Here is a 22,106-nt window from a genome sequence, read left to right as displayed (position 1 = left end):
ATGTAGTTTAATTTTGAACTGTGCACCTGAAATGGCTAGAAAACCAGTTTAATGTATAAAATGTCCAAACGAACCCTGAATAATTCCATTTTTTACGACACACATATAGTTGCATGTTCGCTGCAGATAAAAGTTCTAGCAATTCAAACACCCTCCATTGCCGATGTGACCCCATTATGTAATTCAAATCAAGATGAAAAATCAAGTAGATCCCACACTGTTTATTATCACCAACCGTGTGACATGCAGTACAAAATATCTTGGAGCACTGCCGGTGTATAATACGCCTATGGCTTACTCGCTAAGGTGCATCGGCTATAGTCCACGGCCGACGTGTCAAGCACACTAGCTCGCTCCCCAAATATCATTTCACTGTTCAATTGTCACCGATAAAAGATGGGGACATGGACCCGCGTCATGAGGGCATCTTCGGCGGCCCACTTCGGCAAGAGCGCAACCATAGCCGCCATGTGCATCCTAACAAGGTGCATGAGCGCGGCCGCAATCCGTGACCGGGCGGCAAAAGCAGCCCAAACGGCTGTTGTTGCTTGTCAGGTGGTGGCAGCAACATCTGCCTTGGGGATAGCAACTGGCGAGAGCGGCACAACAGCTATCCATTCCGCGGCGGAGGCCTTAGCCCTGATGGAGGTCGCCCACGATCATGTTGAGGCCGCCCACGCCCAGCTCATGGCGGTCACCGCACAAATCAAACGAAGCTTCTCCGACAACAGTCGGCAACCACCGGCTGAAGAGTTGGCAATCACTGAGAGCATTCGAGCAGTCGTCCATTCCTCCACCACATACCTTGCCGCAATGGAGCCCGTCCAAGCCCAGATCACGGCCGCTGATGCCCAGCTCATGGAGGCCTTTTCCAAAGAGATGACGGACTCGGATGGCAAGATGCTTGTTGGGTATGGTGCGATGGATGCCGTGGAGCCCCTTCCCCAAGAGACCGTCGGGCGTGAGATGGACATGGAGGAGGCGACGTAGATCGACGAGCACCAGCCATAGTAGTACTCTTTTTTTTGTTTAATTAAGAGCGTCAGTCTTTATTTTATTGGAGTAATTTTTAGGTTAGCTAGCTTTGTTTAATTGCTGAACTTGCTTGATTAAGAAGTGTGGGTGTGTTGTAGTCTCCTTTGTGTACCCAAATTATGCAATGACGTGGATGACCACTATAACCAGGGAAATTCAAACCAATTTTTTTGACGTTCAAACGCATCGCACATGGGTTAACCTATCTAAATCGTCTGCGATGTACACATATCGTACACAGTTCTGAATAAGGGGCCGTCTCTGATGACACTTTGCGCGCTAGTTTTTTTGCTGAACTGATTCAAAATTTTTGGCTTCCGCGGAAATATCTACCTCCCCACCCCCTCCCCCTTACCAAAAGCCACATTTCCCCTATTTCCACCTACCTTTCCAAGTTGAAACCTTCACTCCTTGCTTGCAGAGCCGCCTCCTGGCTGGCGACCTTCCTTCATGCTGCTCGGCCTCGTCTATCTAGACAGGTAATCCACACCCGACCCCCATCCTCCTCGTCCTTCCACATCCCACATGCCCCGACCGCCGGCGCGACACCTTCCACCAAAATCACTAACCCCTCCACCAAATATGCATGGCCCAAAGACACGGTGCACCTAGTATAGCCAGGAGCTCAGGAGCATTTGACGGCAGAGAAACGAATCACGGCCCCATGCGCGGATGAGATCGCGATGACTGCCATTCGTGCCAACCCCCAGATCTTGGAGGAGCACCTCGCCATTTTCTATCTACGTCAGTTAAGCGTGCTTGCTTTACCTATTGCGTGTGTTGCTCCTGCCTTTCCTTAACAAATTCTAGTGAATTGTGCCAGCTAATTTTACCATGCAGTCTGTTGCTCTACTGTATATGTTCCATATGTCGTGCAGTGTGGTGCTCACTTATTAACTGTTTGGTTAATTAGTTTTCATCTTTAGTTAACTGTTTGGTTCAATTCTGCAAGTGTGATGTTCAATTCTTCAAGCTGCAATTTTGTATTGTCTTCCATCTGAGAAATAAATCGAATTTATCTTTGCAAAGCACATGAGAAACAAACACAATTGTTATAATTCCAAGTTGTCAAGCATGCTTGGTTTGATTAACTATCTGATCTTCTAGTATGTTAGACATTGTGCAATGTGGTGCTCAGTTAACATTTGGTTCATTTGTTGTGGTGTTTAGTTAATTGTTTGGTTCAATTCTGCAATGCGATGTTCAATAGTTGTGGGTGCATTAATTCTGTTATTGTATACCATGTGAGAAGTAAATCGAATTTGGTTGTACTAAATACATGAGAAACAAATACAATTGCTATATTTCCAAGTTGTTAAGCATGCTTGGTTCGGTTAACTGTCTGATCTTCTATTAGGAGTATGTTATATTGTGCAATGTGGTGCTCAGCTAACATTTGCTTCATTTTTTGTGGTGTTTAGTAATTGTTTGGTTCAATTCTGCAATGCGATGTTCAATTGTTGTGGGTGCATTCTGTTATAGTATACCATGTGAGTAAGCTTTTAAATAGCGTCCGCTACCTTCGCTATTGCGGCCGCAATAGCGGTAGCATCACCCTGCCGCTATTAGTTTAAGGTTGCGTTAGAAAATAGCGTGTTGTCATGATGCGAGCGCAATATCACTTGTTAGACCGCTATATCGTCCGCTATCCGCAATATCACCTGCTATATAAGTCATTGTTGTTCTGTTGTGTAATCTATTTTGGTAAATGTGTCTTGTTTGCATGGTTGCACGACCAAATATTGTTCAATTATAGTTTATATTCTTATATAAATGATGATTTCTCAAATTAGGTATCATATTTTTTGTCAATGGCCTAGAAATATACACAACAATCTCAAATTTATGAGTGTTTTAAAAAAATTGGTATGTGGACATAGCGCCCGCAATATCGCCCGCTATCCGCATTCCGCTACACGGACCTTAATCCGCAACCAATCCGCTATCCGCTATTTAAGAGCTTGCACGTGAGGTATAAATTGAATTTGGCTTTACTAAATACATGATAAACAAATAGAATTGCTATATTTCCAAGTTGTTAAGCATGCTTGGTTTGGTTAACTATCTGACCTTCTATAAGGAGTATGTTTTATTGTGCAATGTGGTGCTAAGTTAATGTTTGGTTCATTTGTTATGGTTTTTACTTAACTGCTTGGTTCAATTCTGCAATGCAGTGTCCAATTGTCGTGGGCAGAATTTTGTATTGTTGTGTATGTGAGGAATAAATCAAATTTGGCTGCACTTAATACACGAGAAACATATACAAGTTATGTATTTCCTAGTTATTAATCATGCTTGGTTTGGATAAATGGGTTTTCCATGCAGCTTGAATTAATCTGATGAATCTGCACTGTGCTTATTTTTCGTCAACATATTTTACTGATAGCATGTGAACCCTCACTTAACCTGATGACTAACTAGCTTATATGTGTTGCAGGGAAACAATGGGAAGCACCGAGATTTATAATCGAGGTTAGCATGTGCATGATCCGTTGTCTAATAGCATATTATTATGCAATTGCAGGAACCATTCTAATATTTAGGTTCTTAACAATTTGGTCTTGCACATGTAGGTCCTGCTGTAAGAGGTTTTGACCCACTATTTGACCCTTTTGGCATATGGGGAAATGACTTGTCCATGAATATCAATCAAGTCAAGAAAGTCAAAAAGATTCTTAGGATAAAGAAATTAGCGACAAAAAACAACAAGATATTTGTGTGCACAATGACGAAAACATCAGTTCACTACAAGATGGTACTAATTATTATACCTGGCCTTTTTTTATTCCTTTGCCCCATTTCCAATATAGAGAAGATATTTATGAACACCCTTGTTTTCAGGCCATTCCAAAGCAGTTCAGTGATATTACCTCTCAAACCACCTCTATGGTCAGGAGGTGAGGAAGGTTTTCATACAACACCCATGGTTCAATATTGAAGTGTTCCTGAAGAGGACGAAGGATGGACGGTCAATCATCCACATGCACTGGCCTAAAGTTGCAAGGACCTTCAATATAAATGAAGGCTCAATATTCGCCTTCCGCTTCAGTAGTTTTCCAAGTGAGATGCATCTGTCTATGTACCATCTATGATGCTAATTTTGAAAGGTTCTAGATGTTGCATGTGAAACTTGGTGCTGGTGCGGTTGTGTATTGGGGTAGCTGAGTGCTGAAACTATATGATGTTGTACTATGATGTATTTCAATTATGAAATCCTGCTTCCTTAATATGGAAATGAAATATTTTATGTGCTTAGTATGAATGTCAATTATATTAATAAATAGATTATTAATAATAGGGCAATTAGCCTGCCAATGGCCTATTAGCCTGCTAATTTGGTTTTTCTATTGCAAACTGTTATTGAGAAAACACCATGGGTGATGATCTCAGGCAACGCACACAGTTTCTAGGAATAAACCGTGTTGGATCAATGAACAATCGCACACGACATCCTCATGAAAACTGTTTGCATTAGGCCACCTTGTGCAAAGGTTTACCACATAAAAACTGTGTGTGATGGACAACCTTTGCCACACAGTTTCTTCTATGCACCGTGTGTGATGCATTCAATAATGCAAACGATTAAATTGTTAATATAATGTGCAATGGCAACGCTATCACAAATGATTTAACAGGGAATATTGTGTGCGATGTACCTATGAACGGAAATGTTTTCCTTGGAGAGACTGTGTGGGATGTATATATGAACAGAAATGTTTAGCAAGGACTGGCTGTGTGGGATGTACTTACGACCGAAAATGATTTCGCCTGTATAATTGTATTTTTAGCACTATTGTACGTATAACTATATTTGATCGCTCACCGGTTGCACACGACGTCATTTTGCCGAGCGTGTGTGCCATGAGGGCATATCCTCGACGGTTTCTGGGTCGTGTGGGAAGGACCCCCCTATCACCCACACTCACTTGGTGATGGTTCCAAATGTCGTCGCGGAAATGGGTTAAAAACCGTTTGTATAGCACCTTGTTGTACCAGTGCTTGCTCCTGGTTGTGTGTGTAGCCCCCAGGATATGATATATTACTTCTTTGAAAAATATTTTCCTGTTCATAAGAAACAAGTTGCCATGTAGGAAATATTTAACTTTGTGCAATCTGAAGAAGAGAATCTCCCTCAACCTTGGGGAAGGCTCCTCCAGTTACTTAATGCTTTGCCTGATCATCCTCTTATGAAAAATGAAGTACTTGATAACTTTTATAATGGACTATCCGACGCTTCTAGGGATTAGCTAGATACTTGTGCTGGCTGTGTTCTCAGGGAACGAACTATTGGGCAAGCTAAAGGACTATTAAATAATTTTTCAAAAAATGTCGATGATTGGACACTTCCTAAACCACATCGGTACGCGTCGGTGCTATACAAACGGTTTTTAACCACTTTCCGCGATGGCATTCAGAACTGTCACCTAGTGAGTGTGGGCGATAGGGGGGGTCCTTCCCACATGACCGAGAAACCATCGGGGATATGCCCTCCTGGCACACACGCTCGGCAAATTGAGGTCGTGTGCGCCCGACGAGCGAGCAAATATGGGTATACGTACAGTAGTACTCAAAAAAGTACAATTATACAGGCAAAATCATTTCCGGTCGTCAGTTCATCCCGCACGGTCAGTCCCCACGAAACATTTCCATTCGTATATACATCCCACACAGTCGCTGCAAGGAAAACGTTTCCGTTCGTAGGTACATCACACACAATTTTCCCCGTTAAATCGTTTGTGATGGCTTTTGAGGGAGTCCTTGATTAAGGGGTCCACAGACAGCCGGACTATTAACATGGGCCGGACTGTTGGGCTATGAAGATACAAGACAGAAGACTTCTTCCCGTGTCCGAATGGGACTCTCCTTTGCATGGATGGCAAGCTTGGTGATTCGGATATGTAGATTCTTTTCTCTGTAACCGACTTTGTATAACCCTTGTCCCCTGCGGTGTCTATATAAACCAGAGGGTTTAGTTCGTAGAGGCAATCATAATCATAATCATAGGCTAGACTTCTAGGGCTTTAACCATTACGATCTCATGGTAGATCAACTCTTGTAATACTCATATTCATCAAAATCAGTCAAGTAGGAAGTAGGGTATTACCTCCATAGACAGGGCCCGGACCTGGGTAAACATTGTGTCCCCCGCCGCCTATTACCATTAGCCTTAGACGCACAGTTCGGGATCCCCTACCCGAGATCCGCCGGTTTTGACACCGACATTGATGCTTTCATTGAGAGTTACGCTGTGACGTCGAAGAAAGGATTGATGGCTCGCCTTGTTATAAAGGACAACATCACCTCCGGAGGATCCCTGGCCTCAGGCCAAGCCCTCCTGCTGGGCGGCTTCACTATGACTACCCATTCGGCCGTCGGGCCGACGATGACTTCTCGGGTCATCGAAAATCGCCTCCGCGTTAACTCAGAATACTCCAAACAGATGGATTCGACGGAGTTGTCGTCTTTAAAAGAACTCCTGGATTGCATTGCCGCCTTGGGAGTCGCTACAGACTATGATCGGATTGGGCTTAAACCCGATCAGAGAAAAATTGAATCTCCACCAATCACCCATCATATAGCGGTATCAGAGGAGTAATACAATGACTCTTCCTCTGTATTGAAGACGAACTATGTTTGGATTTCCGAGCTCACAGAGCCGGATACCCGCCCACGGGAAGACGTGCCCCATACTCCGAACCTAGAGTCGGACTATGGGCCTGAAAAATTGGTTGATATCCTGGAGCCTGAACTGTTAAGCTCAGAAGTTTCTCAAACTCCGGATCCCAAATTGGGTCAGGGTTCAGACTTAAATCCACCCACCCACCCAGATACACGCGATCTTATCCACATCAGACAGCAGTCTCAAGAAACGGTCCATCACTTTTGGGCCAAATTCCTCCTTGTCAAAGATAGGATCAAAGACTGCCACGATGAAGATGCAATCTCATTATTCTGCAAAAATTGCACAGACGAGGGAATCCTCAATGCAATCAATCGCCATCACATATCACACTTCGCTGACTTGGCAACCATAGTAAGGAAGTACTGCCCAATGGAAGGCGCCTGGAAAACTCAGGCGGCTTGTTGGGAGCCGTCGGTTCCCACTCAACCCCTCGTCCAGACAAAAAGGATGCACCCTCGTCGGTCGCCTGATCCAATAGTAAAAAAATTGAAGCCCATTACGGGGTGCGGAACCGTTCTGGAGGGATGGCTCGATAGGCACACAAAATACACACAACACCAGATACTGTACCAACCCACAACCTTAGAGCATGTTGGATACTCCGGCAAGTGGCCAAGTGCAGCAAGGATCTCCTCACCAAAAATACCACAGAGCAACACCCCATGGAAGATAATGACCCTACAGTATTCACAGTCTTCGAGACTTTTGCCTCAAACAATAGGCGCAAAAGGGCACTCCGCGGCCTCGCTGAAGTCTGCCAAGTCGCAGCAATAAACCCCTGGAACGACATAGCCATAACTTTCAATGCCAATGATGAACCAAAATTCAGAACAGTCCGGGCACCAGCCGCATTGGTCCTCAGTCCGATCGTGGACGGCTTTCGGCTTACAAAAAAGCTCATGGACGGCGGCAGCGGACTAAACCTCATTTACGAGGAGACTCTCAACAAAATGGAAATAGACAGGAGCCGCATTGAGCAAAGCAGCACGACCTTCCGAGGAATTATTCCCAGTGGGGAGGCACGATGTGCGGCAAAAATCACACTTGATGTGGTATTCTCCATGCCGGAGAATTATCGATCCAAAGAGATAACCTTTCAAGTGGCCCCTTTCAACAGTGGATATCACGCCTTATTAGGGCGAGATGCATTAGCAAGATTCCAAGCTATGCCCCATTAAGGGTACATGAAGCTCAAGATGCCAGGGCCCAATGGTATTATCACTCTTGCCAGCGATCCGAACATAGCACTCCGCGCCGAAAACAAAACCGCATCCCTGTCCCTCGAGGCGTTGTCTGAAGCCATCGCAGCCGAAGAATTAACCGCGTTGCGATCGACAGTGTATAGGGACGACGTGATCCTCGATAAGCGACCCAAATCCACCTCCTTTAAACCAGCAGATGAAATAGTGAAATTCCAAGTCCACCCAATGGACTCCACAAAGATAGCATCCATCGGGGCACAGCTGGAACCCGCGGTCGACGCCGAACTACGGGCGTTCCTACGCGAAAACTGGGACATATTTGCCTTGCACCATTCTGATATGCCGGGGATCCCATGCAGGCTGGCCGAACACAGCCCAAACATACTGAAGGGATATAAGCTGGTCAAGCAAACACTGCGGCGCTTTTCCGAACCCAAACGACAAGCCATGGGGGAGGAGCTAGCCAAGCTACTTGAGGACGGATTCATGAGAGAAATAAAACACCCAAATTGGCTAGCAAACCTGGTAATGGTACCAAAGAAGGATAAATCCTGGCGCCTATGTGTCGATTTCAAAGACCTCAACACGGCCTGCCCCAAGGTTCCCTTCCCCCTCCCCCGCATCGATCAGATAATTGATGCTACCGCAGGACATGACTCACTGTGTTTCCTCGAAGCACACTCCGGATACCATCAGATCAAGATGAAGGAATCCGATCAAGCCGCAACGGCATTTTTCACCCCATACGGGCCTTCCTGCTTCAACACTATGCCCTTCAGGATCAAAAATGCTGGTGCTACCTACCAACGCACGATTCAAACATGCCTGGAGAAACAAATCGGCAAGACAGTTGAAGCATATGTGGATGATGTAGTCATCAAAACTAGGCATGTCGAGTCATTAATAGACGATCTGCATCTCACATTCGAAAACCTCCGAACATATGACATCAAGCTCAAGTCGGAAAAATGTGTTTTCAGCGTTCCTGCTAGAAAACTGCTGGGCTTCATCATTTCCAATAGGGGAATTGAGGCGAAGCCAGCTAAAATCCAAGTTTTGTCACAGTTGGCTACACCAACAGACCTCAAACAAGTCCAAAAACTATCCGGAGTGTGGCAACCTTAAGCCACTTTATCTCCAGACTAGGAGAAAAGGCATTGCCACTCTATCGCCTTCTCCGACGCACCAATCACTTCAAGTGGACGGACGCGGCAACGGTCGGACTGGAAAAAAATAAATTCCCTTCTAGCAAGCAACTCAATCCTGACCGCGCCGAACGTCAGTGAACCCATGTTATTATACATATCGGCCACACACCACGTCGTAAGTGCAGTGCACGTCGTCGAACGAGAGGAGGACAGACACAAATTCCTGCTTCAGAAGCCGGTATACTAGATATCCACTATCCTCACACCATGCAAATCCCGGTACCCTCATTACCAAAAATAGCATACGAGGTCTTCATAGCATCCCGGAAGCTACGACACTACTTTCAAGAGTGCTCAATAACGGTGGCCTCCGAGGTACCACTCAATGTCATAATAAACAACCGTGATGCTACGGGCCGGATTGCCAACTGGGCCATTGAGCTCCTCCCTTTCGACATAACATACAAGCCGCGCTGGGCCATTAAATCTCAAGTACTGGCTGACTTCGTCGCTGAATGGAGAGAGGTCGAACTCCCTAGAGAGTACGGCACATATTCCAACTGGGTCATGCACTTCAACGGCTCCAAAATGTTGGGAGGCTTAGGAGCAGGCATTGTCTTAACATCCCTCATTGGAGATACAGTTCAGTATGTACTCCAAATATTATACACAGACTCCAACAATGCAGCCAAATATGAGGCCTTGTTGCATGGTCTTTGGATGGCTGTCTCCATGGGCATACAATGCCTAGAGGTGCGCAGGGATTTAAACCTCGCAATATCCCAAATAAACGGAGATTTTGATGCCAAAGATCCAAAGATGGTGGCTTACCGCAACATCGTTCTCAAAATGTCGGCTCGGATGATCAGAATGAGGCATGCTGCATTCTGCGGCACTCTAAAGCCTACAAGGTCCACGAAGGAGAACTCTACAAGAAAAGCGCTACCAGAGTACTGCAAAGATGTATCTCCGAGGAAGAAGGGCGGCAGCTCTTGGCTGAAATTCATGTCGGTCTCAGTGGTCACCACTCTGTGGCTCGGGCCCTTGTAAGCAAGGCCTTCTGTATAGGTTTCTATTGGCCGACGGCCCGAGAAGACACACAGGACCTTGTCCAACATTGCATTGGATGACAGCTTTTCGCCAACCAAAGCCATATGCCACCCACCGCTCTACAAACAGTTCCCATCACTTGGCCTTTTGTGGTCTAGGGGCTTGATATGGTCGGACCCCTTAAGGAGGAAGCCATAAGAAAAAATATATGTTGGTCATGGTGGATAAATTCACCAAGTGGTAAGAAGCCAAACCAGTTAAAACGGCCGAAGCCAAACCAGTGATAGACTTTATATCCGGTGTTGTGCACCGTTATGGTGTTCCACACAGCATCATCACTGATAATGGCTCCAATTTCACAGCCGATGACGTGAAAACATGGTGTGCTAATCTGGGCATTAAGCTCGATTATGCCTTCGTCTATCACCCACAAACCAACGGTCAAGTCGAACGGGCAAATGGTCTTATTATGAGCGGCATTAAAACTAGACTAGTGCGGTCTTTGAAATAATCAGACAAGCACTGGATCGAGGAGCTCGACTCCATACTCTGGGGGTTGCAGACCACGCCCAATCACTCTACCGGATACACACCTTTTTTCATGGTGTATGGTGCAGAGGTTGTGTTACCCTGCGACATTATTCATGACTCACCTCGAGTGCATGTATGAAGAGAGAGAGGCCGAGCTTGATCGGCAGGACAGCTTAGATGCCCTGGAGGAGGAGCGCGACATTGCAAAAGCCCATTCCGCATTTAAACAACAACAAGCCTGCAAAAATCAAAGCAGAGAAGTACGGGCCAAGACTTATAACATTGGTGAACTCGTTCTACGCTTACCAGAGAAGAAAAAGGACAAACTCAAGCCCACGTGGGAGGGTCCCTTTATCATTGACAAGTCCTCACCGGAATAGCTTACCGCCTGCGTAATGCATCAGACAATCGCCTAGAGCCGAACCCATGGAACGCGGCCAGACTCCTAAGATTCTATGCCTAGCGCCGGATTCTTCGTTCATCTCCTTTTTCCCTTTTGTTTCCATTATTTATTTTTCTCTCTTTTCACATTTTCTTTTTTAAAAAAAAAGCCTTAAAGCTCTCGTGCGGCTAGGCCGCACAACTACGATGAACACATTCTCAAATATGTACGTCAAATATACCTGGGGGCTTCTTGTACAGAAGCTTATTATTACTTTCTGAGAATCAAGCTCACCACATATGTGTATTTTCCGTGTATGTACCTTTTCTTCGCCATTATATGCATCGATATGACTTAAGTTTTGGCCAAGCTGGGTAGCCTGGCTCCTATGCTTATGCCCAATGTTCCCGTTAGTTCGGCTAGGAAATAAAGGGAGGACCTCTGCGATTGTTACTGCCGGGTCATCCGAATGTGTACCTCATACTAGGTGAAGCCGAAAGCTAGCGTTCTTAAGGGAACATTCGGTCGATGGACTAAAGATGTTTTTTACTCATTACACTATGAACCCCAGATGTTACGTATGTTGTGGTCTTTCAATCATAGTTCGGACATGCACGTTAACACATGCTGACCTAGGGAAAGGAACCCTTAATGGAACTATTCTCTTTGGAAGATGTTTCTTACGATAAAAAATGTAATATAACATAACTAGCCGGCTACTTGTCTGTTCAAGAAACTATGACCCCTACGCCTGGTAGGTAGACTGTCGGGGAAACTGATCCACGAACACCTATGGGACCGGCGGACCGAGCCCCTTTCGGTTCGGCGGGGGGCGGAGATCGCACGAAGAGCAGATCGAGGCGAAGCACACGAGCAGTTTACCCAGCTTCGGAGCTCTCCAGAGAGATAACACTCCTACTGCTGCATGTCTGAGTGTATTGAGTTCTTGCTCGGGAGCGCTGAGTGCTACAGTACACTCTAGCTGCTAACGAGACCGAGCGTGAGTGTTTTTCTGCCTTCGAACCCCCTTCTACGTTGCGCATGGGCCTCCTTTTATATGCTAAAGGGGTCTCCGACAGGTGGCAACGTAGACAAGGGTAAAAATGGAAAAGGAATTGCGGTTGGTACAACTACCTGCACAGTGTATCATACCTAACCCTGACGGCAGGGGACAAAGGCATTAAATGCCAGTCTACGTCGCCCAAATAGTGCAAAAAGGGACTGTCAGGGACGCCACCGCTTGCCACGATGGCAATCTTGTCAGCGTTGCTTGCCACCGCGCACCGCTGGCCGCACAGCCTCTTGCCACGTGCGCCTGGAAAGGCCCCAGGGCGACACGTTGGTGGATGTGCTGGAGCGCGGGTACAGAGTGGTAGTTTGTCGCGGCAAGCGCCTTGCCACGGTCGTTCTCTTGTCGCATCCGGAAGCTTGTCACTCACCGGGCCTCGCCGGGACGCGTGGCGCGTCGCGGCAAGTTCCTTGAGATGCCTTGGTTGGCCTTCCCGGCAAGCTCCTCTTGCCGGGGCCTTGTCTCCTTGGCTTGAATACTTTGTTCTTGAATGGCTCCAAAGGAACCACAGAGGACCTTGGCGGTCACCCGGCAAGCCTTGCCGCGGGGTGCTGCAACTGCCCGTGCACAAGTTCGGGATACTACCCCTACTCTAGTACACCGACAGGAGCCCCCGGGCCTGGGCCACACACGCTGCCGAGCGCTGTTGGACCAGGCCCAAAATAGGGCATGGGCACGCGCGGCCTGGGATACGCCATATCTCACTCTGTATCCACCGCGCCCTCCTCGAACGGCACGCGTAGAATGCGGCGTCGTGAGAGAGATCATGGGTGGTTTCTTTATTCGGAAAGACGGAACGTCTGCCCCCTCCCTCTTTATAAGCAGGGGAAACAGGGGCAGTTCGCCCATCTCGCCGGTTGCTATTCCAATCTCAAAAACCTCCGCCGCTCCCCCCTTCTTCCCAAAGCTGAAAGAGAGCAGCGCTCCGCCCCCCATCACCACTGGCACCACCAACGCCGTCGATCTCTCTCACCACCTCCGCCATGGCTCCGAAAGCCGGGAAGGTTGAGAAGTCGGCCGAGGCGCAGCGGCTCGCGGCGCTGCGAAAGGAGCGGGCAACCTTCCCCCCTCAGCTCGCCGCGAAGGAGCTGAGGGAGTATTACTACCTCTTCTGGTCGACGGAGACGCGAGCGCATCCGCGCACGAAGGTACTCTCAGCTGCCGCTTCGGAACTGGCTCTGAATGGATATCCCTTCTTCGCGTTGTTCTTCTACTGCAGGCTCTGCCCGCCTTTCTCTGAGTTTTTCTGTGACATTATGAACACCTATGGGTTCTGCCTCCTTGACTTCACCCCAACGCCGTTCTGACCATGGCAGTTTTCGCACATCTCTGCGAAAACTTTGTCGGAGTCTATCCAAATGTAGCTCTTTTTCGCCACTTCTTTATGCCCCGAGTTGAGAGAGGGGAGCCTTTATCCGGCGGAATCGCTTGGATCTCGAGAACTGGCAAGAAGGAAGCTTATCTGGAGGGAGAGCTCCGCAGCAAGTGGGATGAATGGAGAGCAGACTGGTGCTGGATTGTCGAGGAGAACCCGCATCCATTTACCGCCCAGCGCCAAGCCCCAGTAGCGCGCGACAACGATTGGAGCAACATGGCCCCGGAAGACGATAGGCTGAAGATTGTCGTCACCCGGATCCTACGCCTCAGGCTTGCCGGGCTCACCGTAGGTGCCGTTGGCGCAGATTTTCTTCGCCGCCGCATCGCCCCCCTGCAGGAGAGGAGGAGACCAGCTTGGGAGTTCCAGAATGCCGCGGATATCATGAGGCTACGCCCGGGCCTCAACTTCAACTTCACTGTCCTGGAACTAGACGCGATGCTCCTGGAACTGTTCAAGCACGATCCTCAACATCTCGAAGTGTTCAGGTTGCCGAGGGGTGTCGTTCTGCTGTGCAACAACTCCTCGCTCGACCGCATCCGTGCAATGATGCCGTTGTGCGATTCGCATGGAATTGTTCCAACTTGGCAAGAGCCTGTAGACGACATCATGCAGGAGTTCTTTGACGGCTTGGTAGAAATGCCGGTCCGCTCCGATGAACAGAAGAGCCTCACTCGCGACACCACCGATGCGGAGATGCAGCGCATCGCCACTAGGCTGGAAGAGGCGGCGGCAGCCGCTGCCGCGGGTGAGTTTGGATTCACCATGGAGGAGGTAGAGGCAGCAGAGGTGGCAAGCCTTGCCGAGCGAGAGGAGCTTGCCGGCAAGGGAGAGCTTGTCGGGCCTGAAGCTGAGTCGAGCGAGCCTGCCGAGGGCGCGAGCGACTCGTTGAAGATCGACTCCTCCTCTTTCTCACCTTCAGACAGCTCGCCGCAAGGGGAGCCCCCAGCTCCACCAAGAAGGCGTCTCCGCAAGGCCGGGGACGTAGCGAGGCGGCAGACGGGTCAACAGCCGCCGCGCCGCGCGACGCGCTCCATCGTGGCAAGCACTGTTGCCGCGGGAGCACCTCACGCCGCTGCGTCAACTGGAGCGGGGCCCTCCCGGACCACCGCTTCTGCTCCCGCCAAGCGGCTAAGGGAACCTACTCCTCCACCTTGTCGCGCCGAAGGTGGGCCGGACTTCTACCTCTCTGCGCTCAGCTCCGACGAGGAAGAGGAAGAGTAAGATTCTTTACTGTACTTGTAGTTCTTCAATTCTTACCAGGAGTGCCCGGAAGCCGCTCCCGACATGCCATCTGCTTCGACTACACCGCCAAGGGAGGATTCCCCGGCAAGGGAGAATTTTCCGGTAAGGGAGAAGTCTCCGGCAAGGGACAGTTCTCTGGCAAGGGACATCACCAGCGACCCCCCGGTGGCGGAGACCATGACTGTAGATCCTAGTACAGGTAATCCTCTTGCTTGAAAACTTCCCTTGGGTTCTTCTTCTTCTGATTTTCTTTTTGAATATTTGCTTGACTTTTCTTCCTTTTCCGGTCGTCAGGTCCATCTGCCACGGAGCCGATGGAAACCGAGGTCGCCGGCGAGGAGAATGCGTGCGGCAATACCGACGACGCCGCTGTCACCGAAGAAGAAGCCGGCACTGATGATCCCGCCGGCGGAGAGGCCGCCAAAGCTGCCGCCGCAGAAGCTGGCGAGGGGTCCGGCGATCGCACTGACGGCCCCAAGGCCGCAGGAGCGTCAGGCGCTACGCCGACCGCCGATCCCTCCGCTGCTGCTGCAGCGTCAGGCTCCGAAGAGCCCCAGCCCGGCGCCTATTTGAAGGCCGGCAATGGCGTCTTCATCAAGCTCCCCTGGGCGTCGAGCTCCAGGGTGCCGATCGAAGGAGAAATCTTTGATGAAGAGTTGCTCGCCTCCGCCAGGCTGACGCTGGTCGACGCGCCGAGCAGCAGCAGCGGCGAGCCTGAGGAGGAGCAGCTGCTGCAGAAGCTGTTGTCGCTCTACCGCGCCCGACAAGCCAAGCTGGTATCCCGAGAAGCGCTTGTCGCGAAGGCGGGAGTGGACATCGAGAAGCGTGCGGAGGAGCTCCGGGGCCTCAACCAGGAAGCTCTCCGGTCCCTGGTAGAGGAGCGGGAGAAACTCACCGAGGAGCGTAAAGCCTTCCTCCTCGAGAAGGCTGAAGTTGAAGAGCAACAGCGGCTTGCTGCCGAGAAGCTGTCTGCGCAGGAAGGCGAGTTGGCGCAGCGGAAGGTTAACCTTGACAGCCATGAGGAGGAGCTTGCCGCGCGCGAGCAAACATTCGGCGGGGCTCTCAAGGAAGCAGAGGAGTAGGTTCCCTTAGCCGAGGTGGATCCGGCGAGTCGGCGATCTTGGCCTTTGGGGTGGAGAGTGCATGGTGGTTGCACCCCCACCGGTTTCGTCGCCATCGGCTCGTGCCTGGCAGTCCTGCCGCGGCAGCGATGTACTCGGCTGCCGCAGAGTGTCGCCGTTGGCGAAGCCGATGAGACTCTGAATGGTGGCCCTCCATTCATCGATCTTGTCTACCGTTGGAGGGTAATCCAGGAGCAGTTGAGCTCGCGCCAAAGCTTCTGCTGGAGTGGTGGGCGGCAGTGGCGAACGGCGTGAGGAGCGGGATATGCTCGGACTTCTAACTATGTTAGAAGGAGCAGTATCCCGTCCAGGCGACCGTGTCTCGCTCGTGCCAGCATGTTGGCGTGCATGCTGGTCTTGAGCACCCCGAGATCCACCAGCTCGATCTTGGTCCAACAAATGTATGGCACTGCGAATACCATGACGTTGTCGGTCCTGCGCCTCCTGAGATGGGCGCGGTGCATGTACGGACGCCGAGGTCTGCGCAGCCTTGTCCTTGGACCTGGCAGCACCGTGGGCTCCCTCGTCGATGCCCGTTCTTCCGCCGGCGTCTACCCCACCACCCGTTTGCTCCGGTGGTGGTGAGATCGACGTGGACGGAACAGCTGCCGCCGAAGCCTTCTTCTTCGATGGCATGTCGATGAAGAAGATGAAGATCTAGCTCGTGTGAACATCGGATCAGGTTCACACAACCTTGACGCCCCCTACCTGGCGCGCCAAAGATGTCGGGGAAACTGATCCACGAACACCTATGGGACCGGCGGTCCGAGCCCCTTTCGGTTCGGCGGGGGGCGGAGATCGCACGAAGAGCGGATCGAGGCGAAGCACACAAGCAGTTTACCCAGCTTCAGAGCTCTCCGGAGAGATAACACTCCTACTGCTGCATGTCTGAGTGTACTGAGTTCTTGCTCGGGAGCGCTGAGTGCTACAGTACACTCTAGCTGCTAACGAGACCGAGCGTGAGTGTTTTTCTGCCTTCGAACCCCCTTCTTCGTTGTGCATGGGCCTCCTTTTATATGCTAAAGGGGTCTCCGACAGGTGGCAACGTAGACAAGGGTAAAAATGGAAAAGGAATTGCGGTTGGTACAACTACCTGCACAGTGTATCATACCTAACCCTGACGGTAGGGGACAAAGGCATTAAATGCCGGTCTACGTCGCCCAAATAGTGCAAAAAGGGACCGTCAGGGACGCCACCGCTTGCCATGATGGCAATCTTGTTAGCATCGCTTGCCACCGCGCACCGCTAGCCACATAGCCTCTTGCCACGTGCGCCTGGAAAGGCCCCAGGGTGACACGTTGGTGGATGTGTTGGAGCGCGGGTACAGAGTGGTAGTTTGCCGCGGCAAGCGCCTTGCCGCTGTCGTTGTCTTGTCGCATCCGGAAGCTTGTCGCTCACTGGGCCTCGCCGGGACGTGTGGCGCGTCGCGGCAAGTTCCTTGAGATGCCTTGGTTGGCCTTCCCGGCAAGCTCCTCTTGCCGGGTCCTTGTCTCCTTGGCTTGAATACTTTGTTCTTGAATGGCTCCAAAGGAACCACGGAGGACCTTGGCGGTCACCCGGCAAGCCTTGCCGCGGGGTGCTGCAACTGCCCGTGCACAAGTTCGGGATACTAGGGTACCCCTACTCTAGTACACCGACATAGACGAAGGCCATCTACCTGTTCCTTATAGATCGGACGGTTCATTAAAAAATCGACTGACCTATTAATTTTCAGTTGACTGTTATCTTGATATGACCACATGTGGTGGTGTTCTAGAGGAGGACCTGCATTTCCGGTGCTCATATATTACAAAATCATACGGAGTAGAATCTAATTTTGTTCGCCATGCAATGTTGTAGAGCTATCATATGTCTCATGTCATTTATTTTTCACCACCTGCTATCTGCTACTTTTACAGTGCACTGGTTCTGCACACACTTCACCCATACTCTCACTATTGTGTTTTTATTCAAGGGTATTTCAGAGTTTGCCTCAAGAGAAGCAAAAAAGAAAAGAGAGAAGTCGCTCCAGCTTGGTATGCGGGTAGGCACGACACCTTACAACGCTATTAAGGGTGCAGTGTCAGCGGATGGAGATGGTTAACGTAGCTCTGGAGTTGATGACCTCGCTCGCAATGAACCACCATCCCAGGTGCTTGCTCTAACTTCGCGGTGTCATATGTGGTTGCATGTTCCATATGGTATCTAGCTTGTATTCGAAAGGCCGAAGTCGGTCTTTATTAACATAAGGAAAGATATTTTTTACATGAACCACCATCCCGTGAGCACCAGAAGACAAATAGGTAGTCAGGGCACTGGCCGAGCCAGTGACAAGCCCAGCAAAGACAGGCATCACCTGGAAGACAACTAAAATGCCACGATGGTGGCGAAGCAGCCCACCTCCCACCAGGCTCTTAGGTCCTAGATGATCATGCTCACCACTCCAGCCGGATTTCTAGCTTGTATTGCTTCCAATTTGGTTAACTTGCATCTGCTTAGCTTACACATTATACCTTTGAATATGACATGCCTTTCTGTTTTTGGTACATACTACTACATCTGTGTATTAACCTTGTTCTTACATCAAACTAATGTTCTTGTGTATCCCTCATCAATCACTTATGATGAGGCAGTCAGGCAAGTGGACTACTCCTCATTTAGAGAATGCAGCGTCAACCTCCCGACATGATTCTCAAGAAACAGCAAGGCTACATGAAGATAGTGAATGTAGCTCTATAGTTGATTACTGCATTTCCCCTACACTAGCATCGCATGTGCTTGCTCTAACTTGGCAGCGTGATATGTGGTTGCATGTTGCATATGGTGTCTAGATTGTAATTCTTCCAATCTGGTTAAACTGCATGTGCTATTTTGCTTAGCTTATACATTATACCTGTTAATGTGACATGCCTTCCTGTATTTAGTACATAGTACATCTGTCTATTAAGCATGTCCTTACATAAAACTATTGTTTTTTTGTATCCCACATCAATCAATATGACGAGACACCTTTAGTATATGCAGTGCGATATTAGTTGCATCTTTCATATGATTTATAGCATGCGCTGCTTCTAATTTGTTGAAATTCCATTTATGATGGGATGCTTTTAACTTGGCAGAGTCATATTGGTTGCATCTTTCATGTGGTGTCTAGCTTGCATTGCTTCTTATTTGGTTGAATGGTTTCTGCTTAGTTTACACAAACAGTTGTGAACATGCCATGCCGTCCTGTTTTTCGTACATATTCCATCCTGGTATCATGTGTTTGCCTTACATCAAAGTAGTGATTGTCAGTATCATGCATGAATGAGTTCCGCAGAGAGAATTTTATTGCTTTTTCTTGTCGGTTTTACTTGACAATTCAAAATCAATAAAGCGGAAGGAAGTTAGCAAGGAAGCGGATAAAGGTGCTCCTTCCAAAAGGAGGGCCTCTACAGTTTCTACTCCTCTACACCCCCAAGATGATTTCCAAGACAACGCATGCATAGACACTCAACAAAGCTGTGTTTATGATGAGCACGTCTCCCCTAGTGCAGCATCACCGGTGCTCCCTCTAACTTGGCACTATTATATGTGGGTTGCATGTTATGTGTGATGTCTAGCTTGTATTGCTTCTAATTTTGTTGAATTCCATCTGCTTACTCTACACATTATACTTGAATAAGACATGTGTTCCTGTTTCTAGGACATATAATATCTGTCTATCACACGATGTTCTTACATCAAATTACTATTGTTGTGTAACCTGCAACAATCACTTATCATAAGACACGTTTGACTTCAGAGTGTGATATAGGTTACATCTCACATTCTTTTCTAGCTTGTACTACTAATTTGTTGAAATGGCACTTATGACGAGACAGTTTTAACTTGGTAGAGTGATATTCGTTGCATCTTTCATATGGTGTCCAGCTTTCATTGCTTCTAATTTGTTGAAATGCCTTCTCCTTAGTTTACACATCATAAGCTATGAATATGCAATGATGTGAATATGCAATGGCACTAATGACGAGAGACCTCTAACATGGTAGTGTGATGTTGTTTGCATCTTGCATATGATTTATTTCTTGTACTGCTTCACATTTGTTTAAACGCCATTTATGATGAGACACTATTAACTTGGCAGAGCGATATTTGTAGCATCTTTCATATGGTGTCTACCTTTCATTGCATTGCTTCTAATTTGGTGAAATGTCTTCTTCTTAGTTTACACATCATAGTTCTGGTTATCTCTTCCATCCTGTTTTTCATACATATTACATCCTCCTATCATGTGGTTGTCTAACATCAAATTCAGTTTGTCTGCCTCATGCATCAATTTGTTTTGAAGAACTAAATTGTTATTCGTTTTTCTTGTCGGCTTGACTTAACATGGCACAGAGAAAGAGGAAGAAACACAGAATGGCAGGGAATGGGAAGCGCAACAATCCTGCAGATTCTGCTGGTACTTATGGTGCAATAGAAGGTCAAAGTCCAGCGGAAAATTCTACAAACAGGGTATCCCATGCTACACGAGCTACAGAAAAAGCCAAACAGAAACAAATAGCTGCCACCAAACAAGCAGAGACAGCCCTAGTTCTTGCAACACCTTCCAAAGTACTACCAGTTGCACGAGTTACTCGTGCGTCAACTGAGCTAGCAACATGTTCCCAAGCTCCCTTGCCACCTGACACTACTTCCCAAGCACTCTTGACACAAGACGAGTTGGCAAGATCATATGAACCTTGTCAGCTTCAACAGCAAGAAGGTAGTTGCTGGAGTCAAGTTACAGTTGGATTCTTCTTTATATGTAGTCTCATAGTTTGATGTACACTAACACTTCCTATGTTCCTTGTTAGACTAGCACCTAGGCGCAAGAGGAAACAAACATCAGGGATAATGCTCGATACGTTAACTAAATCTAGAGGAGGAAGAATGGAGATCCGTTTTGAGGCGGGTTTAAAAAGGCCACATGATGCTATAGAGTCAGCCAAGTTAGTATCAGATGCAGCGGTTGTTGTTAGGTGTCATGTACGTATCCTCCCAACATGGATTCAGTATAGGAATGACAAAGACGAAACCTAGTTCAACACCATCCTCGACCATTTATCTGTAAGTATGGTTATGTATGGAAACTAGTAATATCGTCTTGCTATGTCCCATACTTTCTAGGTTGCTGATAATGAGACTCCCATAATTTTCAACATATGAGGTTCAAGTTGGATAGCCAAGATGATGCAACCAGACAAGCTTGCACCCATGTTTTCAAGTCTTCTCTGCGACAGTATCCGTATAACTTGAGGAAAACTCACTTTGAAGGCAAGGCTAATAGTGAACTTGCCCAAACATCTCCAGTGGAAAATATATTGGATGAAGACTGGAGAGGCCTCGTTAAACACTGGTCTGATCCGAAGTATCAGGTACATTATATATATGTGATCGGATCACATGTTGAAGTCCTATTTACGTATGTTCCACACAAACCTATCTTTTTGTAGGTGAACAGTTCAAAGAACAAGACCAACCGTACAAAAGTGAAATTCCAACAGACGACAGGATCTCGTAGCTATATTGCACACTGGGAAGCTCTTGTAATTACCTGCTGTTTCACTCTTTTCGTTGTACCATATTATTAGATCTATATTGAGTTGTTCCAAATATAGAGGAAAGCCGGAAGGACCAAAAAGTACCTGAACCAAATGCTCTGGAAATCTTCAAGGACTATCACACTAGTAAGAAGAAGACTACACCAGTCAAAGCCACTGTTGTAAGTCCTTAATCCTCATGCCTTTTAACTACTACTTACTCTGACTTGTGCCTTGAACTGCATGGTTTCAGCCAATGTCTATTACTCTTTTCAATTTTATACACAATTGTCTTAGCGTATCATTGCATCTTACAAGGATTAAAAGAGAGGAGTGATGTTCCTTTGATTTTGACCTGTAATCTAGTTCCATGCTGGACTTGCCCACACAAGATTACAATTGCCTGTTTGTCTATTCTCAGTTGTTTTGTGATATGAATGATGTCATACTATGCTTAATGTATTATAAACTTCGTCTCTTTATCCTTAGCCCTCAATACAATGTGAAGAAATAGACAATACATTAGCGATGGTACATGGTCATATGTTTGGAACCTGGTTTTATTATGCACTTTGCAATAAAATACAACTAATATTTTACATGGGTTCACCAGAATAAGTTTTGTTTATAGACCAAAGCTATTTTGTTGGATTTTTCTGCCTCCTTAATATCTTCTGTTCTGGTACTACTAATGTAAAAACTCAACTTTTCAGCGAGCTATG

This window comes from Triticum aestivum, chromosome 5B (assembly GCF_018294505.1).
Source record: "Triticum aestivum cultivar Chinese Spring chromosome 5B, IWGSC CS RefSeq v2.1, whole genome shotgun sequence".
Lineage (NCBI taxonomy): Eukaryota > Viridiplantae > Streptophyta > Magnoliopsida > Poales > Poaceae > Triticum > Triticum aestivum.
This window is presented reverse-complemented; position numbering follows the sequence as displayed.